Raw genomic sequence first — 27,150 nt, forward strand, 5'->3', positions numbered from 1 at the left:
GCCCAAGTATGAGGATACTTGTGTGTTCAAGCATGCTTACGCGACAGCTTTGAAATTTACTTTCCGTGACCGCACTTACATTCGCATAAGGCTAAACCCGAACCACATAACAACACTTGGGAAGTCATTACCAATGTAGGTAAATTGACGTTGCTTGATTCTTGAAAGCCCTAGACTTAAAAAAAAAAAATGAATTAAAATCAATCAACTAGAGCCCAAAGTAGTCACCTCCTCCGCAAGGACAAAAATATAACCATGAGGATATAGAGTAATCGCTACTGATTCCATGGACCCACTACCTTCCTCACTCCCTCCCCAGATTCATCGTGGAGTGAGATTCTTGGTAGCACACCACTTGGTGAAGTGGATCTGCCTACTCTTTCGGTGAGACGTGTAGTAGAGCCATCCTAGTCTCATGCCCAACTATTCCTCTGAACAGGGAATAATAAAATATAGACCAAAAGCAAAGTTTTCAAAACTCCATACTTGCAAAAATGAATTTCGAATTCTTAAGCATACATTGCACCGTTTGTGCATGTTAGGATAGTTTTGTGGTCTTGCTAAAAGTGTATGATACTACATTCAGTAACTTCTAGTATTAGCAAGAATAAAACTTACTCATGTAGGAGAGTTCGTCACCCTAGATAATCTTCTATTTCTAGTCCTCTATCTCATAAGATGGCTTGCGGAGTAGAGCAAACTGAAGAGCCTCTCTCTAACTTCTGCACACCGTTGCAAGATGGGCCTACATCTTGTATACGACTCACACCGCTCATGAGCGATTTTAGGATTCAACCAAACGTGTTCAATCTTCTACCCATTTTCCATGGGTTAGAACACGAGTTACCGTACGAGCATCTACGTCGGATACATGAAGTATGTAATACTTTCCATCATCCGGGCGTCACCGATGATCAGGTTAAGCTACGAGTGTTTCCTTTCACTCTAGCTGGTAAGAGTCACGTTTGGCTTCTCTCACAAAAGGCCAACTCTTTCGATACATGGGAAAAGGTTGTGTTCTCCTTCATGAAGAAGTACTTTCCCCAAGAAAATAGAAAGAGATAAGAAGCAAGATACGCTTCTTTAGACAGTCCGAAAGTGAGATATTTTCCCAAGCATGGGATAGATTCTCCTGACCTACTCCATTAATGTCCTCAAAGATAAACTAGAAAAATTCACTCTTGTCCAATGTCTCTTCAAAGGCATTCTCCCAGAATACAAAGTAACCCTCGACATCATGAGTAATTGTAATTTTTTGGATAGAGGTTCAACTGAAGCCTTAACCTTTCTTGAAAACCAAGCTAAAAAGAGTACCCATTGGGAGACATAAACAATTCCGAATAACCTAACCCAAGACAACTAAGGCTAGTGGTATTTTTTAAGGTGAAATCAAATCCAGAAAGCAAAACCCTAATCGAAACCCTCACAAGAAAGATAGATGCCCTCACAACCAAACAAAAAGACCAATCCCCTCATCCTATCATGAACGTAAATACCTCACCATGCAATTTCTATCTAAGCTTAAATTATATAGATGCTACATGTCCCTTGATCACACACCTATCATCACTTCAGCCAGAAGAAGTGTGTACTTTCAATGTACCAAATACGCCATGGAGACAACATCCATACTTCACATGGACCAACATTCCACAAAACCAAATACCACCAGGTTTCAACAAACCAACAAATACATTTAGACAAGGACAAGGACAAGGTACTTATAACAATCAAAATAGAGCACTGGTTCCATCCCAGTTTAACCAGAACTATCAAAACCCACATATCAACAACCAAAGAGACCTAGTCCCCATTACACCATCAACTAGTGTCCAAACAGATAAGCCCACCGAAATAATACTATCTGTCATGCAACAGCAAACCTAAATCCTAGCATCCATGCAACAATCTCTGAACTTGTTAGCCCAAGATAAAACCCAGAAAGGTGTGTTCCTAGGTTAAGCTATCCCTAATCCTAAACCAACAAACACAGCCTTTGAAGCAACAAGTGACGTGAACAAAGCTGAAGTGCTAAAAACTCTTTCTTAATCATCCCATCTATGAGGATTGACTCCTCTTTTCCTATGTATTCCTTTTTCCATTCCATCTTTTCCTTTAAGGGGATACATCAATAAGGTAACCGGACCTCTCCACTTGGAAGGTGTGGTTGTAAGTGCTGGAGCCTTAGTCCACACTTTATCTCGCATATTCTTTGTAAAATAGTTTTTACTCGTCGTTGGAGTAAATGTGAACCTGTGGAGCGAGTATACAATTTTTCTTTTCTTTATTTTACACTTTTTTTCAAAAATGTTTGTTTTCTTTGTGTTATTAATGATAGATTCTCGATATATCAATGGTTAAGTGATTTTTCAAAACGGGCAATGGATTTTACACAGACCAACCCCTAGAACAACACAATGTAGGGGCAATTTGAGATCAGCTTTGCTTACTAAGGATCACTTATATTACTGAGCTATTAGTACGGTCATGACATTCCATGTCTTTATGCTAATAAATCTCCCAACTCAGCGTAAAATGAAGCTCTATCTGTCTAGATTGAGTTCGCCACAGAGCCGACACGAAAGTTGCCTAAGATTATCTGTCATGATTATTTTCAAGTAGTAACATCTAGAATCACAGTTTTTTAGTACGAGTTTTTTAAAACATCTCTCCATAGTTTTCAAAGCCAGAGGATATAAAAATGAAAATTATACACTGGGGTAACCAAAATGATACCGGATTAACGTATAATTTTATCTTTTGGGCAAAACCTCTATATGGATAGAGATATATTTTGAATGAGAAAACCAACTTAAAAAACAAATAAATAAAATAAAATAAGACGAGGCGTCTCCAAACGAGAATTAAACAAATAGAGTAACCCAAAGTAATACTATTCTCTGTTTTAATTCTATCTTTTGCCTCCACCTCTCTATTTTGTCTCGAGAATTTGACATTAAAATACTCAAAAAATTTCAAATTTTTAAAAATTTTCTTTCTTAAAAATATTTCCCTCTCGCTTAAATCTTTTTCCCCTTCTAAGTCTTTTCTCGTTTCAAAAAACTTTTCAAAATGTCTTCTCAGAGCAAAAAAAACCCTCCACCTAGCAAGACTAGATGGATCGGTTTCAATGATCATGTGCAAGCACTTCCTAGAGAACTATAGCTTAAGATATGGACACATATACCGAAAATCATTCCTAGTTTAGGTAAGAGTTCATACACACGCATGTAAAAGACGAAGCTAGAGAGAAGGTTGGTGCTTGAACTGTCCGACACTAACTTGCCCCGGGTCTTCAACCCTCATAACAATTCTCGTTTATAAAGTCTACATGTGTTACCCTCCAATGCATTACGCTCGGTCCTAAGAGAGTAATCCATCCATCCGGTTGGGATTGACTCAAGTTTTCAAAACTTCCAAGTCTTGGGGATCCGACTTAAAACGACCCACCTTTTAAAATTTTAGTCAAACTTATTCAAAACCCAAAAAATTAATTAAAATTTTCTTTCTATTATATGTACATATTTCCCTACCAGTTCATGTACATTTCTTTCCATTATCCGCTTTTCATCCACCGCTGATGTGAGTGTACCCTATACCGGCGAAGTCAACCGCCTCTCTCGCCTTTGGTCGTCACCAAGATCATGCAGCATTGGGGGTTCCAAGCCACAGATGCCCTAGTAGAGGTCAATGACACTACCACAAGTCATATCTATGCCCACTGGGTCCAGAAGTTATGGCTTCCACGTGCTGCCAGAGCCGCAGAGCAAGCACGCCCGACCAAGAAGGTGGATTACTTCACTGAAGATGCTACTCGACAGTTCACTCAACCCATGGATGGAATTCACTTCCTCCATAGAGGCCAGAGGATTCTACATTCGTATCTCCACCAGCTCAGGGAAACTCAAGGGAACATCATAGCGGAACAGCAGACTATCAGAGCGGAACAGCAGACCCTTAGAGAGGAGTAGCAGTCCTTTCAGCAGGAGCAGCAATGTTTTCAGCATAGTGTCACTAGAACACTATAGAGCATCAGAGATGCGCTCCCACGTAGTGATAGACATGCCAGGTCTCGACATCAGTAAGGAGAAGGATCTTCTAGACGTCGAGATGAGTCACGCACGGATTCTGACAAGGATTCCTAGTGTTCGTGTAGTTGGATTTATTTCTTTTTCTATTTCTTTTTCACGTGTATGACATAGTATAAGTTTAACTTTATAACTTAATATTATCTTCTTGTTTTATTTTGTTTTTCTTTTTTTTGTGGAATTTGGTTTATGAGTAGAAGGTAAAAATGTATACATCATGCCAAAATTTTCCATTTTTGTTTCATGCATTTCATATATGTTTTCAAAAATACAAAACCCAAAAAGATTTTATAGTAGAATAAATATCCCTAGTATAATAAGCTATATATTTCTTGTTCTATATCAAACAACCCACGCCCAAACTTATTTGGGGTGGCATATTTCATCATGAAGAACATAATACATGTGTATTGCCGTTTTTGCTCATATTTTTATGGTAATCTCTTTCCTTATCTCTTCAAACTTTGAGGATAAAGCATAGTTCTATTTGGGGGTGGTATAATAACATTTGGCAAAAACTATGCATTTTCTATATAGTATATATAATAATATATTTCTTCCATTCTAAAAAAAATTCGAAAAAGACCAAAAATACTTTATTCCATTTAGTAATAAAAAGTCTTGTTTTCTTTTTCTATGATGAATAAAAAGTTGGGTTAGTTAGACTTACCCCAATTACTAGTTGCAATTAGTGTTTGATTTGAGTGATCCAACAATTGATTTCTTCATCCTAAAAAAAAAAATTCATCTCAGAACTCGTTGGATATTGCAATTGGGGGTATCACTAATATTTTTGAAAACGGGGGGGGGTTAACACTAATTGCAATTAGTAATGGGGGGGTAAGTCTAACCAACCCTAAAAAGTTTAGAAGTCTCATTAAAGCAATAGAGTAAGGACTTGTTCTTCGTACTTAAACTAATATACGTACAATAGTTTATACATCAGCATTTGTTTTTATATAGCAGTGAGTTTCCAAAGCCAAGGTTAGAACAATTAAGTTCCATATCCTATGAGAATCTAGCCAAAAGCCTCATCTGACTGATTATTTAGTGATGACACAAAGGATGTCCGGATATAAAGACCACACGGCGTCCACTTGTTTGATCACCACGCCATATCATATGAGAGAATTTAGGCCCTTTTCGGATCGATATAGCAAAATAAATGTTAACCCAAAAAAAATAGTTTTCCTCTAGTTACCCCTATTGAGCCTTTTTACCCTTTCTAAAAGCCTTTTATTCTTCAACAAAATTCCTAACCCGTTACAATACACAATAAAAAGCTTACCCAAATGATGAGTTGAGAACCGGATAGAAAAAAGAAAAGAGAAGACCTTTGTACAAAACATAACAGTTATTTGCTTCAAAAAGAAAAGAAAAGAAAGACCTATCAAAAACCAAAACTCAAAAAAATCAAAGGAGTCAAAAACATCGAATCTCCCAAAAGTTCAAAATCAAAAAGAGACAATATCAAAAGCAAAAAGAATCAAAAGCAAAGTTAGAACTCCCAAAATTCAAAATCATATGGAGTCACAAAGCCAAAGGGCTAAAAGAATGTACCATAATTCGAAGAAAAAAACAAAATGAGGTTCTTCTCTGGTTACAAGTATCTTGAAGACCCAATTTTTTTACTTATCAAATTTTGTTTTTCCCTTCCCTTTTCTTTCTAAACCATCACCTTAGCCCCGTAACTCCTAATAAAAGACCTTTAGCTCGATTAGGAATAGGATGGTGTAATAGTAACCGGGTAAGCGGATCAATCGACCCAGTTTCTTTGGACGACATTTGAGTATCACGAGGAATATAAGTGCCCACTGCACTTGAAAGAACGAACCTTGAGTGAATCTATCAGAGAGTTGTGATTGCAACACACCCCTGTGAGAACCCACCTTAAGGAAGCTTTCCAAAAGCCTCGGAAACAACTTTGCTTTTGCATTTCATTGCTCATGTTTTTTGTATTTATCCTTAGATGATTAAATTACTGTATATATGTTATTTTAAGTTCAAAAGAGCTTGACCTTATTCACTGCTAATGAGATGTATGAACTTCTGAAAATAAATAAGGAAACAAGACAATTTGTACTAAATAAAAGAAGCTTGTGAGTACCTTCACTGGAAAACTCTCACGAGGCTTAAAGCTCGTCCACTAGGGAATTCCTAGTGGTTTAAGGCCTTATTGCATATGGTCAATGCAATCACACTCTACAAAACGAGATTAGTATAACTTATAATAAATCACTCATTTGTGATCTTAGTTTTTTCTCTCATCCTTGCTTGAGGACAAGCAAGATGCTATTTTAGGGTGGTGATCAGCTCCCAAATGTGTGTTTTCTTACCCATATATTATTGCATTACAACCTTTCTCACGCTTAACGAAAAGACAACTCATATCTTTTATTGTCTTTTTCAGGTTAAGGAGTATTTCAGACCACTTATCATAAAAGCTGGGTCTTAGCACCAAAAGAAGCATTAATCACGCTTATTATGAAGACTAATAGCTGCTACGGAAAAATGTTGAAAAAGTCAAAGTCAACCGGGCAAAGTCAAAAGTCAAAGCCCTCAAATCATAAGACCATAGATGGAGGCCCTTATCTCAAAATATGATGAATTTCTCCCTAAACCTATCTTGGTCAAGAAGAAACCAAAAAGCAAAAGTAAAATAAAAAGTGAAGTGTGAGGTGTGAGGTGTGTAGTTTGTAATTTAGAAGGGCAAATCTGTAAAAGGCAAAAGTAAGGGGCAAGGGAGAGAGAAATCATCCATTGTCTTAGGATCCAAACCATTTGGTTTGTTTAATTTCTTGTCTAGTTTTTCAATTCATGATTTTACTTTCTTGTTGTTTTATTTTATTTCAATCAACTTGTTATTTATTTATTCTTATTTCAATCTTATTTACTTGTTCTTGTTTCAAGTTTCAATCTTCAATCTTGTTTACTTGTTCTTGTTTCAAGTTTTAATTAATATTTACTTCCATGTTTTCAAGTCATTTCAATACAATAACCAATGCTTTCAATGTTTTCATTAGCTTAGAACCATTCTAATCCATACAAGAGTCTACCTTTCTTCTTCATATCTCTTTCACTTAAACTCTAAATAATTTAGGATGAACCTCACTCTTAAACAAAAATTTTGAAGTATACTCACCACTAGCTAAACCTTCAAGCATATAAGGGGGGAAGCATCACTCTCACCTTTTCACTTCTTATTTTGCTAATTTTCATTGATTTATTTCGTTGTTTTTCATTACTGACTTACTTTTTTGCAAATCCAGGTTCGAGATCAACATGCTGGAGAGGAGTTGAAGCTTTTTACTAAAAGACGATCGAACCGCTTTAAACCCGACGGGCGACCGCGTGAGACCGCACCCTTGCCGGAGGTTGATCGCGAGTCCACCTCCACACACCACTATTTAATTTTTTTTCACGGTTGTTTTCTATGCTTGTTTCACCGTGGAAGCTTGGATTTTGTAGTAAAGTAGTATAAATTAATGGAACTTGTTTGTAATAGATTGAGATATAAAGAAAAAAAAAGAAAAACGAAAAAAAAATAGAAAATATGAGTTTTGATTGATTGTATGGATGAACATAACTGAATATTTGGTTGATCTTCTAAACTTACCAAGAGATTAGAGTTTGCATTGCCATGAGAAGTTCAAGTGTAATGCGAAGTAGTCGAATCACATGCTCCACTTTGAATCAACTTGGTAATCAACACTCTAACTAAGTTTAGCTCTAGTTAATCTAGACAATCTATCCAAACTAGTTAATCTATTAGATTAGTTTAGTATTAGTTTAGTTTTATGTTTTGGGCCTTTGAAGGCAAAGTTATATAATTATTAAAAGCCCACAACCGCTTTACCTTTTAAGTGGACCTTTTTGTAATATAAAAAATAGGAAAAGCTCGAACGGTTGGTGATTCGGATCACGCCGCAACTAACGCCGCTTTCTCCTCAAGCAAAGTATAAAGCACGACTTGAGAGGTAAATTCTAAACCTCCTCGATGCCCACGTAAGAGGATACCTTGTGTGTTCAAGCATGCTTACGCCACTACAAAAGAACGACTTTTACCCGGCTGCATACAATAACGTAAGCCAGAGGTATTACCCGAAGCCAAAACCGCCGCCCGCGACGACCGCCAAAAAATGCTCGGTCGGCATAGGCTTCCGACAGTTATTAACGGTCAGAACAAGCCATCGGGGTTGATGATCTATGCCGACGGTTATTCCCAATGTTTTGGACCGTCGGGTATTCCTACTGCTTTGGACCGTCGGGTATTCCCACTGCTTTGGACTGTCGGGTATTCCCACTATTTTGGACCGTCGAGTATTCCCACTGCTTTGGACCGTCGGATAGGATAAGTGTTATAGGCTGTCGGGTATTCCAACAGTTGGCGCCTACTATTGTCCGTCGGATAGTTTACTACTAGACAGTTGGTATCCGTCGGGTATTAGTTTTTTTGTTTAAAAAAATATTTGGTTATAATAATTCTTTCAGGTATCCAAATCCCAACATTACATTCTTTCCCCTCCAATTACATTCTTGTAGGTTCCCACTCAAAATTCATAGGAAGCTTCACACACTTGTACTTATCTCCCTTGCGACTGTACAGTGGCACAGCATGAATTCCTGCCCTTAACTCTGACAGCGGCAAACATGTTTGGCTTCCAAAATCATCCTTTTCAGACATGTCATACTCATGAACCTCAATACAAAGCAAAGCAAGCTCTGGAACTGTCAACGGAAATTCAAACTCCTCATTCCAAACCGGTGTCCAGTTATCCTCAATTGTCTTTGTCTTCTTCATAACAGAATCAGCAGGAACTCTAGCAATTCCAACCTGTAGGGAGATCAATTCAATATATATATAAGAAAAATTATCTCTACCATCATATCTCTACCATCATCAATTTTTTTCCTTAAAATACTGGCATGGAATAAAATAAAAAAGTAATCCAAAGACTCAACTATACTCAAGCAAGAAGGTGGTAAGACACTTGCTGGGTTCCCCAACAGTATAGAGCTTGGGAAGCTCGGACCGGTCATCACATCATCTAGGGGCAGACCTACATCATGGCTAACAGGGCTATACCCCCACCCCCCCCCCCCCCCACCAAACTTTCTCTAAGAAAAAAAAATACTACTGTATACTGCTATATATACTATATATTCATAAGTTTAAATTATTTGTCCCCTTTAACTTGAAATCCTCGTTTCGCCCTTGACATCATCACATGGGAATGGGATTATTTAATAGAACAAACTAATTTACACATCAATGAAGTCAGCAAAGAGGTAAAAGTATAAGAAGACCGTATATTGTCAAAACCACACAATGATGTTAGGAAATGTGGAAACTACTTGAAGCTTTTCAACAATAACTTTTAGCATCATACCCTTGTATAAAAGTCTGGAGGGTAATATACGTCAAATTAAAGTGTGTATGATGAAAATCCATATGCCAGCCTTCTCCCCATATATACTCGCACCTAATAAGTGATAAAAGCCTCAATCAGAATAAGGAATAGATAAGTTACTGAAACTGCATGCAAGTCACCGTGCATTATAAGATGAAATTACCTTCAATATTTGCTTCACAGGTAAACTTGATCTAGGATCAAAGACCTCATTGTGTGGACCAACTTTGAGTAGAAATTCAGGCTTTTTGACATATCCACACCCTCTATTGGCCCTAAACATTCCCTGCATCAACCATAGTGATCTGTCGTATCCCTGCCATAGTAAATTCACATGTTATCCAGTGCAAGAAAATTATGAGTACATTTGTCCAAAGCTGATTGTAAAGCAAGATGCTAAAGAAGAATCAGTAAACCCACTCACTCCAAAAACCTGAGCTGTCAGCGAAGACAACAACAATTATTACAGGCACTGGGGTTTCCCAAGGGTACTTGACTAATCATGAATTTTACTTAGATTGGGAAACCTAAGGTTTTTGAGCGAAACACTAATCTTATTCTTCAATGTATAAACTTTGTTCTTGCTTCCCTACAAGTTTACATCACCGAGATAGCTGCCACTTCCTTCCAAAAGCCCAAGGTGATGGAGATATGGGTACCAGCGCGTACCAGGGCCACATGTGTGACCAAGGTCTAACACAACACAATCTTAACAATAGAAAATCTTTGGACCCTAAGAATACAGATATAAGAAAGAGGGCACCAAAAGATAGAGAACCCAAAGCACAAGTTCTCATCTATAGCCATCTTCACCACTTAGTGACAATAGAACAGAAGGAAATAACTCTAAAGATTCTTCTCCAGGGTATATACGTATGGCAATTTGACTAAGCTTCTAACAAGAAAAGGAACTTGATCCAATTAGTTTTAAATGATAACCGAGCTGCAAACAATTAAGCACAAAATTAGAACAACATTCTTTATCTAAAGGCCCACCACAATAACTATTTAACATCACCTCATTGAAAGACAAAATGCATCACTATCACTTTAAACAATATAAAATGGAAAGTGAAAGGCAAAAACTGAAACTAGCTAATTTACAGCACACCGCACCTAGTCACCTATAAGTGTACAAATACTGCTATCCGAAAATAGCATGTCAACTATCAACATCATAGATAAAATCAAGGCAAGAGATGAACAGATGCATACTTCCAAGTCCCCATACTACATCAACACTACTAGGACTCAGCTTAGATACTGCGTGCCCAATTTAAATATGAGGTATCCGAAACAGATGAGTTGTCAATGCAATACAAAAGGTTCGCAAGGTTTGGAAAAAGATTCGCAAGCAGCCCAGTAATATATTATCAAGAAAATCAAATCATTTAGATTTCAAACCTTTGAAGGCTCAATATCGTAATCAACATCATCATATAGAGGCCCACCAATAAAGAAACCATCTGGTTCAGTTGTCGTTTCCAGCACTAATTCACCTTTCTACAGAGGAGCATCGCCAATATTATATGCAGTTACAACTCTTATATCAACACCAGAAATCGGTGGAGAAACTGAACCCTCGATATACAATCCCTCCAACCGAAAAGGGCGTAATCTTTGCTTGACAACCATCATCAGTAACTCAAACCTAGAAAAGAAAAGGTAGTAAATACCATGTTATAGCAATGACCCACGATAAGAACAGTTCATATTGCTCAAGGAATCATTTTGTACCTCTGTGGCGGGGCGTAAAGATGGCCCTTTCTTCCAAATCTTGTCACCTTTCAACTTCATCTGCAATATGGTTGGCATATTGCCAAGTTAATCAAATAATTTTGCTAAAAATGCTTAATCATATAACTTGTGAAGCGTCCTTATCAATATACCATATTAAGATGCAGCGTTTTACCTTGTAATTATTCTTGTGCACATTAAAACCAAGAGGTTTGGCAACTTCCTCTATTTTAGACATTATTTCATTTGCTGCGTATACCGAAAGTAAAATGTGTTTCTCGGCTGACGAGACCCTATAGTTGGAAGGTGCAAACAAACGATTACAAAGGAGCATTCATTAGTCAGTCCGAAAAATGAAATTTTTAGGAGATAAGTCCTTTCCCCACTCACCCTAATTTGCAAGTTTCATAATAAAATAAGAGACCTTGCAGTTGCAGGTCACAAAGATACAAATCAAAGGGAAAGTATTTGTTTCTCTATTCTCGTTAGAATAAAGGGAAGGTAGTAAAGGGAGACGGACCTACTACATCAAGTTCCTAGAAGCAAATAATCTTTGAATCGAACAACAATTTCAAATCACATGAAGTAATTTAGGGTATCAATGACTTCTTAGATTAACCACAAGTACTGACAAGTTTGGTAAGCAAAAGGCAAGGTATACTAACTAGAAATCAGGTTCAACACTCCAACGTTGCAACTAGAAATGAATAAATTCACATAACAGGGAATCTTTTGTAACCTAATGATAAATACCTCTTGTTTCTCAAATAAGCTTCCAAGATTGAAGCATTGTGATCTAGATATAAACTCAAATGCATTCATTGATACTGGTTTTTCTTTCTTTTCTGTTACAAGATATTCCTGCAAAATGGAGTGCCACATTAAAATTAAAGATCCCAATAACAAGTTCACTCTTCAACCATTTTTAAAGATTCCGTCTTCGAAAAGAAAGGACGAGATACATTATAAGTCTTTCTTTTTTCACCAAGCACAAACTCAATAAATTGCAAAGGGAAACAGTCATGCTGCTGGTTGTTTTGACCAGTGGCTGGTGAACAGAATCATACTCTTACAGTTACAATAACACCACTGAGCACGGGAAATAAAAAAAAAAAAAAAAAAAAAAAAAAAGAGCATAAGGGCTCAATTCATCATAAATTAGTGATCATACCTTTGAGTCGTTAAATACAGCAACAACATCATCGAGGCTTACGTCTTCTCCTTGTTCAAAGTCTGGTGGTCTATACCCTTTCTTAAACCATTCATTTTCTAGTATGTCAGGGATTGTAATTCTTTGGGGAACATAAAAAGGTGTAACATTATAGAAAAGCCAAGCACATCAAATCTACGATGCTGATTTCAGTACAAAATGAGCTCAAAGATTGGGCTTGGGGTCAGAAGTTTAACTATAAAACCACTAGCGTGGAAGAAGCTTTCTCGAGAGTGGAGACAACTTACAGTAAGAGGATTGGGGTCAAGGATGCTTTAATTAGGTTCTTTATACCGGGCGAAAACCATGAAGGACACGTAAAATCAGCCTTGTTGATCTGCAGTTTCAGTGAACTAGATCATGCATCACTTCTCTGATCAAATATTAATATTGAGATGGGAAGGAAATCATATTTAAGTAGTTACCTTTCTGTACAGAGATATTAGATTTGACTCGACAAAAGGCAAGTAGCCAGCCATAAGAACAAAAAGAATCACTCCACAGGACCATATATCCGCTGTTGTTCCATCATAACCTTTATCATTAAGAACCTAATATAAGAAAAACACCCAGGAAAAATACAAACTATCATAAGATGCAATAGTGAAAACCAATTCATGATTAAACAATATAGAACCAGAAAAATACCTCTGGAGCAACATAATTTGGTGTCCCACAAGCAGTGTGAAGTAGGCCATCTGCCTACAGTAAATTAAAAAGGTTTGCTCTTAGTTTATCATTATCTACCAATAAATTGAAGATTGAAAGGCTTTTTCTAATAGGGCACCTTTGAATGTGATGTGATCATGTGAGCAGACAAGTGTAACATAGAAAAAAACCCAAAACCAGATATTGTTATGCTATGGAATATTAGAAATTTTCGTGATAAGAGAAAAATGAAATAAATGAAAAATGGGAAACTGATAGTTTGACCAACAAAACATGAAAGAAACATATTGCAACTTTAATACATTAGTCACCATTCCTTATGACAAAACCATAAAGCTCTAAGCCTCCCATCTTGAAGCAACTAACAACATATACCTAATCCAGACACAAAATCCCTAGAAGTAGTATGATTGATTATTTATATGACCTTTTCTAGGTAATGGAACTATTGGTTGCAACCCTAAATACAAATATAGAATCATTAGTATACTAGACTGCATATACTCAAACTTCCACAAGGCAATGTCAATGGTGATGCCACGTTCACGCTCAGCCTTAAGCTTGTCAAGAAAATGATGGGACTATATTATGAATCAAGGGCTACTTATTTGAGGAGATGATCTCCCTGCCATAAAAACAATATAAGGATGGAGTAAAAGATGAGATTCTCTCCATGAATAGAAACAAACAGAAATCGTAGAAGTAAGAAAAATAATTACTTACATTTATAATAGCACCAGCAGCTTCAATGAACGTAGGCGAATCCAGCAAAACAAAACATCTACTATCCTTCTCCCTCCTCTTTTATCTGGGCTTGGGACCAGCAATCATAAGTTTGCATTAGGTGGAGTTACAAAGGGGGTTGGTAGAACACAACTCAATTAATGTTTTCCTAAGAACCATATTACATAGTAATAAAAAATATACATCACAACCACGAAACCCAAAAGGCAAATAGCAAAAAGCCAATAGTTTACTTAGTACTTGGCATTGGTAAAACCTAATAAAAACATTGAAGTACATGAGCAGTGTTTCAAGAAGATGACCCAATGATTAAAACATTAGCAGTTCTTTAGGCCATCTGGTTGAGCCCACTCATTAAGCTTAATGATTACCTTCTCATAGCCTTCAGGCAACTCCTCCTAAACACCTATCGAAAGACCTCTTGTTTCCTTAAAAGAGGAAGTTAATGCACCAGAAATGTGTCTCACCTACATATATCAAACAAATTTGTTAATAAGATCAAAACAATGGCAAGAAAAATTGAAAAGTAAAAGTCATCGCCGTTACCTAAGTCATCACCAAGGTTGTCACTTAATGAATGTGAGTTGCTATGTGTTTATCCCTCGTCCATGTGCAAAGAGTTGTAATACAATACATGTAGTACCATAAACAGTAATCAAGATACATAAAGCTTACTAGAAAACTGAAAAACATGTAATGAAATAAATAAAACAAGCTCAATCCAATTTAAGAACTAAACCCACAGTTAGTATTACTTAAATCCTAAAAACAAACATGACAATAGTACTTTAATGAGGAACAACAACAGTAGTACCGTCAGCAGTAGTACTTTCATGAGGCTTAATCAAGATATAGAAAGTTTACCAGAAAACTGGAAAACATGTAATGAAATAAAAAAAAAAACACATTCAATCCAATTTCAAGAACTAAAACGTTGATGAAGTATTTGTTTAACAGAAGAGAAACACTTACTTGCAAAGGTGAAGTTGTACGGCACAGCTACTACAAAAAAACCAAATGCAAAAGGAAAAAAACATTTTATTAGTATTGATGCAATTAAAACTTGATTTTACATTGAATTGAATGTGGGTGAGAGAGAGAGTGAATGAGAGGGAGTGAGGGATTTGAGAAGGTGTTACCTTATTGAAGCGTGAGTGAGAGTGAGTGAGGGGAAGGCAGCCGACATCAAGCTTGAGTGAGAGGGATAATAGTTAGGGTTTTCTTTAGTTTTTTGAATTTTTCAGAAAATTTAGGGTGGGAACTGAAATTGGTTTGGTGCCTGATAATTGGAATAGATATGCCAACGGCTGAAACTCGCAAGAACAAATCGGACAGCTAATAAGTACAACGAAAATTTAATCAACAGTCGGCATATTTATGGCGTCTGTCGAAAAGAAACGAAGGTTAAAAACTGTCAGAATATACGATGGATAAAAGCTCTCGCACAACCGTAGGTTATTCCCAAAACATGTGAAGTGCTGAAAGAACTCACTAGACGGATGGAAAAATAATACCAGACGGATAAACTTTGCAGGGAACTTCCTACAGATGGGAACCATCGGGTAATATTTATGGGGTCTGTCAGGTAAACTCAGTTTTTTGGTAGTGCGTGATTGTTTGAAATTTAATTTCTGCACTGCAATTTACATTCATGCATGAGGCTGAACCCGAGCCACATAACAACCATTGGGAAGTCATTCCGCAATGTAGATAAATTGGATGTTGCTTGATTCTTGAAGCCCTAGACAAAAAAAAAATGAATTAAAATCAACTAACTATAGCCCAAAGTAGTCACACGCTCCTCCAAAAAAGACAAAAATATAGCCACGAGGATTTAAATAATCAGTTACCAGATTTCGTTGGACCAACTACCTTCCTCACTCCCCTTCCCCAGATTCATCGTGAGTGAGAATCTTGGTAGCACACCACTTGGTGAAGTCATTGCTTACTCTTCTAAGCCGTGTAATAGAGTCATCCTAGTCTCGCGCCCAATTGTTCCTTTGAACAGGGCATAGTAATTTATAGACCAAGCAAATATTTTCAAAAATCCAAAAAAATGAATTGCTATTGTTTGTGCATTATCATTAATTGAGCATTCATGTCCTATCAATATGCATCACAACCATCATGGAATTACAATGCAAACCCAAAACCTTGTTCTTTTTTCGGTAGTCCTTATCACTAGTTATCTCATTGTCCATCATATACCAAATTCGAGTCTACTATGGGAAATCTTTACGATTACGAACCTCAATTGTCAAACTTCCGAAGTACCCAATACACTCAAGAGTTTTCCAGTCATGCTGAAAATTCATGGAGTTCCACCACAAATAGTCAACCACCATTCATTTATCCATATGGTCAATCAGAGTGCGGTTTCACTCAAAGCCCATTACCATTCACATCACCATCTATATCAAATTCATATTCCACTACACCATCCATCACCGACCAACTTTACTAGGAAATGGCTAAGCAAACAATACTAACTCAGCAAATAGCAACTATCTTATGTTCTCTCCAATCCAATTCAAAAGATTCCACATCTAAAACTAATATTCTTCCTACCAATCTAGAACCCATCCAACAAGAGGAACAAGGTGTTACTATAACAAAACAAATTGCTAAAGTCCATCCTAATACTGCTGACCAATTAAATCCCTATTAACCTCCACCTGACTATCGTGAGAATTCCAAATTTTATAATGATGACTATATGTATGATGTCACATTTTCTCTCACATGTCTTAATGTATCATCACCCATAAATGGGAAAACTCCGACAGAAAAAACTCAAGAGCATGCATTGGACTCGACATATTTGGACAATGACATTGAGAAGATTTATGAAGATCTAGGCAGAGAGAGAAAAAAATGAAGTGCTTGAAAATGAGGGAATAAAATCTATGGTGGAAAGTGGATTTCAATTTAGTTTGGCCGTTAAAGACTTATCAATGGAACAAATTTGTGACATCTTTACTATTGCAGATATGAACCACAATCTTCTGGAAACGCCAACCCTAGAAGAAGAATTCTCTAAGTCTTCGAGATCATGTGAAGAACCACCACCCAACCATCACCATTGCAATTTAACACCCCTTGAAATCCAACCTCTATTCATAAAAAATCCACCAATTTCTAAGGACAGCACCACGAAACCATTTCAAAGATACCTCAAATTCGCACTTAAGCCAATTGCCTTTGAGATCATTCATAATTTTCTAAACCTTCCCAGTAAAAAGACTTTACCCAATATACACGCACAAGAGTCCATTATTTTAGTAGTAGAGAAACCTGGTATGTCCTATTCCCTATCATTTGAGCTTTATGAAGGACATCTACTATGAACCTCTCACTCTTTTGGACAATTCAACTATGATGGGTTATTGAATAAGTTCCATGATGGATTACATAAGCTTTCTCTTATCATTCTACATCTTACACTCCAAATGCATCATTTCATTCTATTAAGGGGCGTATGCTTATATATGTTTTTCTATATTGATCCCCAACTATTTAGGATATCAGTATATAATTAACAGCATATCATCCATCTCAGACGCATAGTCTTGGGGAATCTGACTTAAAATGACCTCACATATAGTCTTGAATATCTTACTATAAAAGATTCATGTTATGTTTTCTCAATGCATTCCATGGGAGTGCATCCTTAAGGTAACCGGACTACTCCACTTGGAGTGTGTGGTTGTAAGTGCTAGAGCCTTAGTCCACGTATATCTTGCATTTTCTTTGTAAAACACTTTCTACTCATCATTTGAGTAAGTGTGATCCTATAAAGAAAGTATACAATTTTCTTTTTCTTTATTTTTAACATCTCTTTTTCAAAATAATTATTTTTCTCCATTCTCGTAATAAATGATTCTCAATACATCAATAGTGATGTGATTTTCCAAAAATAAAATGGGCAATGGATTCCACATATACCAACCTTTAGAAATATGCAATCTCTATTCTTCTAAGGGCGGTTTGAGAATCAATTATGTGTTACTAAGGGTCGCCCATATCACCATGCACTTTCTGTCTCAGCTTAAACTATATAGATACCAATTGTCCCTTGCTCACCAACATATCATCATGTCAACCATCAAATACATTCAGACAAGGACAATGTACCTACAACAATCAGAACAGAGCATTGGTTCCCATCCCATTTTAACCAGAACTACCAAAATCCACCAAAGAGACCTAGTTCCACCACCTACTAGTGTCTAATCAGCTAAACCCTTCCATTATGTCTTGCACAGTAAACCCCCCCAACACACATAACTGAAGCCACAATCTGATTGGATTGGGTTCAATAAAAAGATGACATGAAAGTTTCCTGAGATTACTTGTTATGATTTGTTTTCAAAAGCTTAGTGTTTAAAATCACAGCTTTTTGAGTATGAGTATCTCAAAACATCTCTCCATAATTTTCAAAACTAAATGATATAAAAATGAAAATCATACGCCCCGGAGTAACCAAAATGATACCTCTATATGGTTAGATATATCTTTTACTTGAGAAAACTAACTAAAATAATAATAATAATAATAATAATAATAATAATAATAATAATAATAATAATAATAAGGGTTTAGCTTTTGCCTCCACCTCTCTATATGCGCTTGATCAGCTCCCAAATGTGTATTTTATAACCCGTATATTGCTGCATTACAACCTTTATTATGCTTAATGAAAAAACAACTCATAGCTTTTATTATCTTTTTCAAGTTAAGGAGTATTTCAGACCACTTATTATAAAAGTTGCGTCTTAGCACCAAAAAGAGCCTTAATCATACATATTATGAAGGACAGAAGCTGCTATGGAAAAGTGTTGAAAAAGTCAAAGTCAACGGTCAAAGTCAAAAGTCAAAGCCTTCAATTCAGAAGACCATAGATGGAGGCCCTTATCTTAAAATATGACATTCTCCTAAAACCTAACTTGGTCAAAAAGAAACCAAAAAGCAAAAGCAAAAGTGAAGTGTGAGGTGTCTAATTTATAATGGGGATGGGCAAATCTGTAAAAGGCAAAAGTAGGGGTATATAACCCAAAAGTAAGGGAAAGATAAACCATCTATTGTCTTAGGATCCAAACCATTTGGTTTGTTTAATTTCTTGTTTAGTTTTTCAATTTATGTTTTTACTTTATTGTTGTTTTATTTCTTTTTAATCAACTTATTATTTACTTGTTCTAATTTCAATCAAAACTTGTTATTTACTTGTTCTTGTTTCAATCTTCACTCTTATTTACTTGTTCTTATTTCAAGTTTTAATCAATCTTTCCTTCCATGTTTTCAAGTTATTTCAATACCAACAATCAAAGCATTCAAGTTTTTATTAGTGATAAGTGCTCAAAAAGTGCAATTTAACCCTCGAGTATGCCTCTTGTTTAGCCATCTTAATGGACTAATAGTGTTTGTAAGTTATGTTTTATGAGAAAAAGAGAGTTTTGTGGAATATTAGAGAAAAGGGGGCAAAATAGAGTAATTCGGAGCATTAAAGATCACATGGAAAGCCCGTGGACAATCATGGAGAAGGCCAAGGAATTGAAGCTATTAAAGATGCGACTTGGACCTATTTTAAAGCCTATTTGGAAGCCCAAGGCCAAAGAATTCGTTGTTTGGACCAAAGCCCACAAAAGAGAATAGAAGGATAGAGCAGAAGAGAAAAAATAGACTTCCGCTGCGTCCTGACGATGGATCGCGACGCCCGGCATTGCTCGAAGTCCGAGACGCAGCATGGATCGTCGTCCCCAACGCATGAAGCGATAGTGTAGCCAATTCCTTCTTAGTTTTGGAGACGAAGTTGGACTATGAAAGAAGTCTATTTGTATTAGGAAACAAATGACAGTTTGGAATGCTTCTAGAACTCATTGTAACCCCTATAAATAGAGGACCTAAGTGCCTCATGTAATTTGCCAATTCACTTATATTCTTGTCTCCTTAACTTGAGAGAGATTTAATAATAAAAGATCGGTTTTAACTAGTGAGTCTTAATAAATTAGTCTTTCTAGTCTTATGTTCTTCAACTCTTCTTCTTCTCGTTCTTCGTGTTCTTCCTTCTTTATAGAAGGTTAATCTTCTCCTTTAAGGGAGAAGATGAAGTCGGTGCTTAGGGTTTAATGATTCTTTTGGTTCATGGTGTTCTTCAATCAGGTTAGTTCTTTATGTTTTTAGTTATTAGTTCCATTGCCCAGACTAGGGGATGGAAGTATAGATTAAGGTTTTTATTTATTGCAATCGAATATCATACTAGTTTAGGGTTTTATTTATTGCAATTGAATATAATGCTAGAATAGGGTTTTATTTATTGTAATTGAATATTATACTATTATTCTCTACTTTTCTTCTAGTTGTGTAGTGTTTTAGAGTAAGGGAAGTATTCCTTATGTTTGCCTTAGATGGTAATTCATTAAATAGCTGCCCAAGCTCACATAAAAGGAAAAAAGATACTAGTAACATAAAACTTAGGAACATCCTTGAGTAGAGTTATTCGTTAACGATGTTTTGTCCAAGAGGGCATCGACACTCGCTCGATTGCCTAATTATAGTCTACTTGTGAGAATAACCATGAAGCAAAAGGTCATTAAATCAAAAGTATTGGTGGATTCTAATCTCTTGAATTCCCTCTCTTATAAATTCTCAATAGTTTAGTTTAGTTTAGTTTAGTTTAGCATTAGAATCTACAATATCTATAATAATAGTTTTTAATCCCTCAACCCCTTTTCCAGTCATGTCCTTCATATAAACATATACTTAAAAGTGGAACGATACCCTACTCATCCTTTACTTATTGAGAAATAATTAGGTTTTGATACGCTTCTATTTTGTTCAACAACCATCATCCATCTACATCATCTATCTACATCACACCATATACCATCTCATCCAAGAAACACAAAAAGGAGCGAGTGTCAAAATATCCATCTCATACAATTTTAAGTTGTTTATGTTTAACGTTTTCTTTCAAGATTAGAACTTTGGATCTTGAGATAATTTTAGCCGCATCATCCATCCTTTTAAGAAAGAAATAAGCTTGAAGGACATCTCGAAAACAAGATCTACCATCCAGGTTTGTCAAATATTCATTCTTTTTATTTCATTCTTAGTATAGTTACATCGTAGTTTTGTTTTATTGCTTTCTTAGTATAGTTGCATTGTAGTTTAGTTTTATTGCTTTCTAGTATAATTGCATTTAAGACATTTTCAACAATTGAAGTTGTAAGCCAACACAGTGAAATATCAAACTCTAGTGTTTCTTGTCTGAATCTTGACAAACGGACTATCGTCTGTGGGTCGTGGGCCGTGGTACTTAAGAAATCCAAGTGATTCACCATAACCCTAGAAGAGACAGCTTTAGACAATGGGAGAGATACTAGCTTCAAAGCCCAACCCAGTTGAAGGAAAGTAGTTTTGCATATTAGTATAGTTTAGAATAGTTTCATATTAGTTTAATTGCATTCAAGCATAGTAGGATAGTTTTCATCATCTTCGCATATCAAGAATACTAGACAAGATTGATACAATGGCCACACGAAATGATGGAGGTGTTATGGACACCAATAATCCTGAAGCTATCCCACCCATGCAAGCACAACAGAGGAAGAAGCTGAGCGAGTTCTATTCGCCAATCATTGGAGACCCACCCAGCAGTATTGTTTTTCCAGAGACAGAAGCTAACTAGTTTGAACTTAGAGCATCAGTAATCTCTATGCTTCCAAAGTTTAATGGTTCAGACAATGTTCAGCTATATGTTCACATGAACAAATTTCTATCAGTCCTCAGAACTTTCAAGAACTAGAATATCAAAGATGAGAATATCAAGTTGATTCTTTTTCCGCTCTAACTCGAAGGTAAAGCCTATGAATGGTTAACTACACAGCCGATCAATTCAATAGATAATTGGGAGAAGTTGAGAACGAAGTTTATGAACAAGTTCTACCTACCCCGAAGACAGATGCAAGCCATCAATAATTTCAAAGGGAAGGTGACTGAAGAATATCATCAAAGCTGGGAGAAATTCAACAATATGCTAGTCTCGTGTCCACATCATGGATATGACAAGAGCACACTGGCTCATTTTTTCTATCGAGGACTCTCGATAATGAACAAGCAGATGATACAGTTAATGTACAAAGCCAAGTTTACATCGATGGATGGAGAGGAAGCTTACAACTTTCTCGAGAATTTAGCTGAAGAAACACAACAATGGACTACTAGCAACGAGGATGTCGCTAGCATGGAGGGGGAGCCAAAGCAATTTGGTTACCAAGCACATGAACAATCAGATCAAGAATTAAAGTCTACATTGGCCAGCCTGGACACCAGCATTGAAACTCTGAGTAAGAAATTCAATCAGTTCTCTATGAATCTCTCCAAGATCAACAAGTCTCAAGCTAAATCTCTCCAGGCATGCAAGCTAGTCGATACTGCGAAGTCTGTTCGGACACTTCTCATGCAACTCTAGAATGTCCTGGTTATTATCAACATGCATCAGTTGGAGAGTACAATATAAACTCATTTCAGAGGCCCAACCAAGGTGGTAATAACTTTCAAGGCAATTATTGGAGACAGAACGCTAGACCCCCAGGTTCTCAAGATCAAAGTTATATTCCACAGACAAGTCAAACTTCACAGTTGGTTCCTCAACAACAATTATACTCTCAACAGAATTCCAATACAAGTGGAGAGTTAGTGCCTGATCCTAGGAAAAATTATGCCACATCTGCCAACCTGGAGAATGCTATTACTTTGCTATCACGAAAAAATCGAAGTTTGAAAGTATTCTAGAGTTTCTTGCGTCTCCGCTATTCGATCTCCAGCAATCTCAGGCAAGTCAATGTTCTAGAATGGAGTCTCTAGAGGCCAAGGTCGACCAACTCACTACTGCTTTGTCTGTAAAGACACAAGCTACTCAACCTACACTACTAAAAAAAGGGCTTATAAGCTCAGCTAAAAGGTGAGATGTTAGAGCTTTTACCTCGGTTTTCTAGGAAAAACAAACCGAGGTAAAAACCACTGAGATAATAGAGTTCTATAAAACCGAGATAATAAGCTACTAAATTATCTCAGAAGTCTGACATCTTATCTAAATCTATTATCTCAATTTTCTCAATCAAACAGAGATTATATGGAATAAAATCGAGATGAATTGTGAGTGAAACCAATTAGTATAGAAGAAAATTGAGATGTTCTTTTATTGAAATCGGTATAATAAAAGTAAACCGAGATAAATTCTTTTGGAAAGGGTGATCACATGTACAACCTTTTATCTCACCTCTTTTTTTGGCATAGTTTGTCATTTTTTTTATTTTTTATTTTTTTCATTTTAATGTTTTGTTATTGTTATGACAACCTGCAAATAGAAACCACTCTCCCAAACAACCACCACATTACCCTTTATATTCATAAATATAAACACCAATCAACAAAAGCAACCCAACATAAGTCAATTTCTTTGAAGAACCTCATTTTATTGAATGAACAATGTCAAACATGAACATAACTTCCAAAGAGTACTACTGATCAATCATTGATAATATCTCAAATATTATATATATCAGCTAATCTTTGAACTATAGTAAGACATGTTTTTAACCTTTCCATATGGAATACTTTCGGACACGCCCCGAAGATTTGCACATCCAGTGTGTTTGGTATTTAAAGCGGACATGATGTAAGTCAATGTCACCTCTCACACCGGGCTAGTGTGTCGCCTCTTCATCATTTCTTGAATCTATCTTTGGTTTACTGTCAAGAATGTTGAAAATAGACGCAACAGAGTCCTTGGCTTTGTTACTTTTCAGCCATTGCATTGGCTTGAGAAATGTTCATGGCCCAATAGTTAGAGCAAAGAAAACCTACAAATAGATGTAGATTAGAACTATATCTAATCGATATGGAAGAAAAACAACAATCAATTAGTATTCTACAGTGAAAATTTTATTAAATGTGGATATTTTATCTTTCACAAAACGAGCTCCAATATAGAAAATGGTAGCAATAGTTGAATAGAGAACATAATTCGCAAAAACAAACCTAAACCACTATTGATGCCTAGCCGAACCCCATGTTTCATGGGGCTTTCACATTTTCATTGATAAAGATCCATAACCTTTTGTTTTGCATTGAAGGAAGTGGTATCGTCCGAATGTTCGCGGTGGAAATCATTTTGCAACTTGACTTGCTTCTTCATACATCACCAGCATCAAGACTCACTTTTGATATATAAAATATAGAGTACAACATGCACTTTATCTTTTCATAATGATAAAGATATCAGGTTCTATGTGAAAGATGGAAGCACACACCTTGATATTAGCATCGAGACCCTGCAAAAAATTTTGTTGAACATGGGCTTGTAATCCAAGCAACTATAACAAAGCTAGGACCACAGAAGCTAGTCGCCAATTAGCTATAAATGTTATGATCATTGTTGCGTGCTGTAATTGTTGACATGTTCTGAACCAACAAGACCAAATGGTCACTAACCAGACCTTTCAAGTTTGATGCATCAGTTGATAACCTCACACCAATATACCTACTGAAATAAAAGAATAAAGTTCAGCATATAGCCAAAATGTTGATGGCTTGAAGCAGACCAGGATTTAAAATTTAATTAGCAGACCTTGAATATGAAGGCTCATCGAACCAACTACTCTCTTGGTATGCCACCTTCTCAAAACACATGGAACGAATGAGTTCGATAAGTTTACTTCCTATGACTCCAAAAAGGCATTATTGTACTGGTATAAAATGCAAACCAATGCCATCGAGGCCTAAAACTGCAAAGGATCAAAACTTGGAATCCTTATGGAGCTCGTGTGGGCTCTCAAAAAAATGTTTTGATTGCAATGGATAACAAGATTCTAAATATAGGACGGAGCCATGGACTAAAACAGCAATGGATCCCACCAACAAAAAGATAATTTTGTCTTATTCATGTAAGCCAACCTTCTGACCGATACCTTATGCTATCCTTTCATTTCTGATCAAACTAGAGTAGCCTAGGCCAGCTTCTGAAGCAACAATTTGGTTCGGTCAAATATGTGAAGATCGAGTAGATTCAAACCTAAATGAATCTTAGACCATGTATATAAAGCTATTTAAAATAATTCAAAAGAAATACCTGCTCCAAGAATCCTAAATCCAGGAAGTGCGGCAAGGATATGGAAAGCACTTGCTCCAAAAATACTTGGTCCAAAAATCCTGAAAAGAAGTTCGCTGCCACTTGTAATACTTGTCGGTATAGCACGTACTCGTATACAACGACATTAGTATGGGTTTCCCTTTTCCGTTAGATTCCATTCCATCTGTTTGTTATGCTTAGCAATAATCCAATCTATTATGCACAACAGTCGAGACTATATGTTCTACAAAAACATTAACAAATGTGTATACAACTGAAACAGACAAACATACCTAAAGGTGAATATATGGCCACTAAACTTCTAAAGGAGCATTCCTTCACTGTCTTAGCAATAATCTAGTCCATTATGCACAACAGTCAAGACTATATGTCCTGCATAAACATTAACAAATGTGTCTACAATTGAAACAGACAAACATACCCAAAGGTGAATAAATGGCCACTATCAGCAAACATTTGCATGTAATCAACTTCTAAAGAAACATTCCTCCACTATTACAGCCTTACAGGTACAGGTACAATGACCTAACCCTAGATAATCTAAATATGGTTGTTCAAATTGAACTTCAATCCACCTATAAAGGTAAACAAACATTCACTATCAGAAAATTGAACCTCAAAACTGCAATAAACTTAAAAACCTTTGCATTATCCTTATCAAAGCATGGGATTATAGATTAAATGGAGCTGGACCAAGCCATCCTGGTCATCCCATACCTTGTTTTGAAAGACCACTAGCTAGCATTTGGAATCACAAAAATAATGAACTAGAGAGAGCTTAAGTTCAATCCATCCACTTGATTCAATCACTAGCACCATTCGTGAACCAACCAAAAACCTGTTTCGATACATAGGCAAAACCTTACCAGCCCTTGACATATGAACAACACATATATTACTAAATTAATATATATTCATGCCTATACACAGTAAATGCATATGCAGGATGCAATTACCTTCAGCAGTAAAATGATTGAATTCAATTGCAACATTTCAAGTGAGTATGTAACAACTAAGCCTATAAATAAATGGACTATTGAACAATATCAAATGGTTGTACTACCCAAAACAAAGTTTCTGAACAGATAACATCTCTCCCCAGCGTCATGTACACGAAACCAAATTGATATAGTAATACACAAGAACAAATGTTAACCTAAAAAGATTAAACACAAACAAATTAAGAAGATAGAAGTGTACCAACTTTAAAAGCAAACCAAGTTGGAGCAAAGAAATCGGGGACTTCCTCGGTCCAATTTGATTCTAACAAAGTAACAAGGATGGGAAGTGATAAAAGATCTGCAAATAAATAAATAAATATTTTTTTAGACGGACTATAGCATGCCATGCAATATGTTACTACCAACAACTTAATAAATCTCTCGTTGATCCCACTACAAAAACCTTAATATATCTTTAAAAGAAAATACTTCTCTACTATCAATTAAAGACATGCATCGCATCCAAAGACCTCTCCCACCTTAATATAAGTTGTAAGAGGAGCTTCTCTTTGTAAGACATTCTCTTATTAATTACTAACTTCACATATAAGCGCAAAACCTATCACTAGAGCTAAATGCTTTAACTGTTATTTAACTGAAAAACATATGAGCTAAAGTTTCAAACGTGATTACTGAAGTATCAATTAAAATCTGAAAGTCAGAAAGGTCTCAGAACAATTTTAAAATCAATGATAGTAAATAAGGCTGGCAGCTAAAAAAGCCACCAATTACTCTGTTGTATTATTATGGATACACAAGTGATGTGATTCACTACACTAAGACAACTCCATTGTTGCTTAGTTCATAGGTTGGAACAAGTGATGTCTGCAACTGAGAATCTACTAGTGTTGAAAACGAGTTTAGCCTTTTCACTGAGACTAGATTACTAGAAGTGTACAACGACAGAAAAACGGAAGAGATGATGGTACTAGTCAATTAGTATATGCATCTGGACCACTTCTTACTAAAAAAATCTTCATGGAATGTTAAAAAGGCAAAAGCTCATAAAGAAATTTCTACCACCCTCAAGAGATTTCTTTGAGAAGTCTGCCATAAGAAGTCGTACAACCATCCGGCAAAATGTCTACTGAAATGGGTATAGCAGGGAAAACTACCACCTATGTCGTAGCCGTTGATT

The 27,150-nt window shown here is 36.2% G+C and overlaps 2 long non-coding RNA genes and 2 pseudogenes across 9 annotated transcripts in view; all 4 read right to left on the reverse strand.

Moving 5' to 3' along the window:
- Nucleotides 1-8,580: 8,580 nt before the first annotated feature.
- Nucleotides 8,581-9,827, reverse strand: LOC147488851 (phosphoinositide phospholipase C 2 pseudogene; annotated as a pseudogene). The gene is made up of 3 exons (XR_015201453.1): nucleotides 9,663-9,827; nucleotides 9,479-9,571; nucleotides 8,581-8,922 (listed from the first exon to the last, which is right to left on the reverse strand). The product of XR_015201453.1 is annotated as a phosphoinositide phospholipase C 2 pseudogene (transcript).
- A 1,070-nt stretch (nucleotides 9,828-10,897) lies between these two features.
- Nucleotides 10,898-15,418, reverse strand: LOC147488852 (CBL-interacting serine/threonine-protein kinase 9-like; annotated as a pseudogene).
- An 8,152-nt stretch (nucleotides 15,419-23,570) lies between these two features.
- LOC147488853 (uncharacterized) lies at nucleotides 23,571-26,251 on the reverse strand. 3 transcript variants are annotated; one of them, XR_015202324.1, is made up of 4 exons: nucleotides 26,212-26,251; nucleotides 25,284-25,383; nucleotides 24,173-25,070; nucleotides 23,571-23,722 (listed from the first exon to the last, which is right to left on the reverse strand). It is a non-coding gene; the product is annotated as an uncharacterized LOC147488853 (long non-coding RNA). The 3 variants fall into 3 exon arrangements; XR_015202325.1 differs by lacking the exon at nucleotides 26,212-26,251 and having other exon boundaries at nucleotides 24,173-24,405; nucleotides 24,490-25,070; nucleotides 25,284-26,205; XR_015202323.1 differs by lacking the exon at nucleotides 26,212-26,251 and having other exon boundaries at nucleotides 25,284-26,205.
- A 3-nt stretch (nucleotides 26,252-26,254) lies between these two features.
- The window catches only part of LOC147488854 (uncharacterized), a 36,535-nt gene continuing 35,639 nt past the window's right edge, over nucleotides 26,255-27,150 (reverse strand). For 3 of the 5 annotated variants that reach the window (XR_015202317.1, XR_015202320.1, XR_015202311.1), the window contains exon 7: nucleotides 26,261-26,310. This is a non-coding gene — a long non-coding RNA (uncharacterized LOC147488854). Of the gene's footprint in view, nucleotides 26,311-27,150 lie in introns of all 5 variants that reach the window. The other 2 variants (XR_015202321.1, XR_015202316.1) reach the window with 2 other exon arrangements.

This window comes from Coptis chinensis, chromosome 7, assembly GCF_015680905.1.
Source record: "Coptis chinensis isolate HL-2020 chromosome 7, ASM1568090v1, whole genome shotgun sequence".
Classification (NCBI taxonomy): Eukaryota; Viridiplantae; Streptophyta; class Magnoliopsida; order Ranunculales; family Ranunculaceae; genus Coptis; species Coptis chinensis.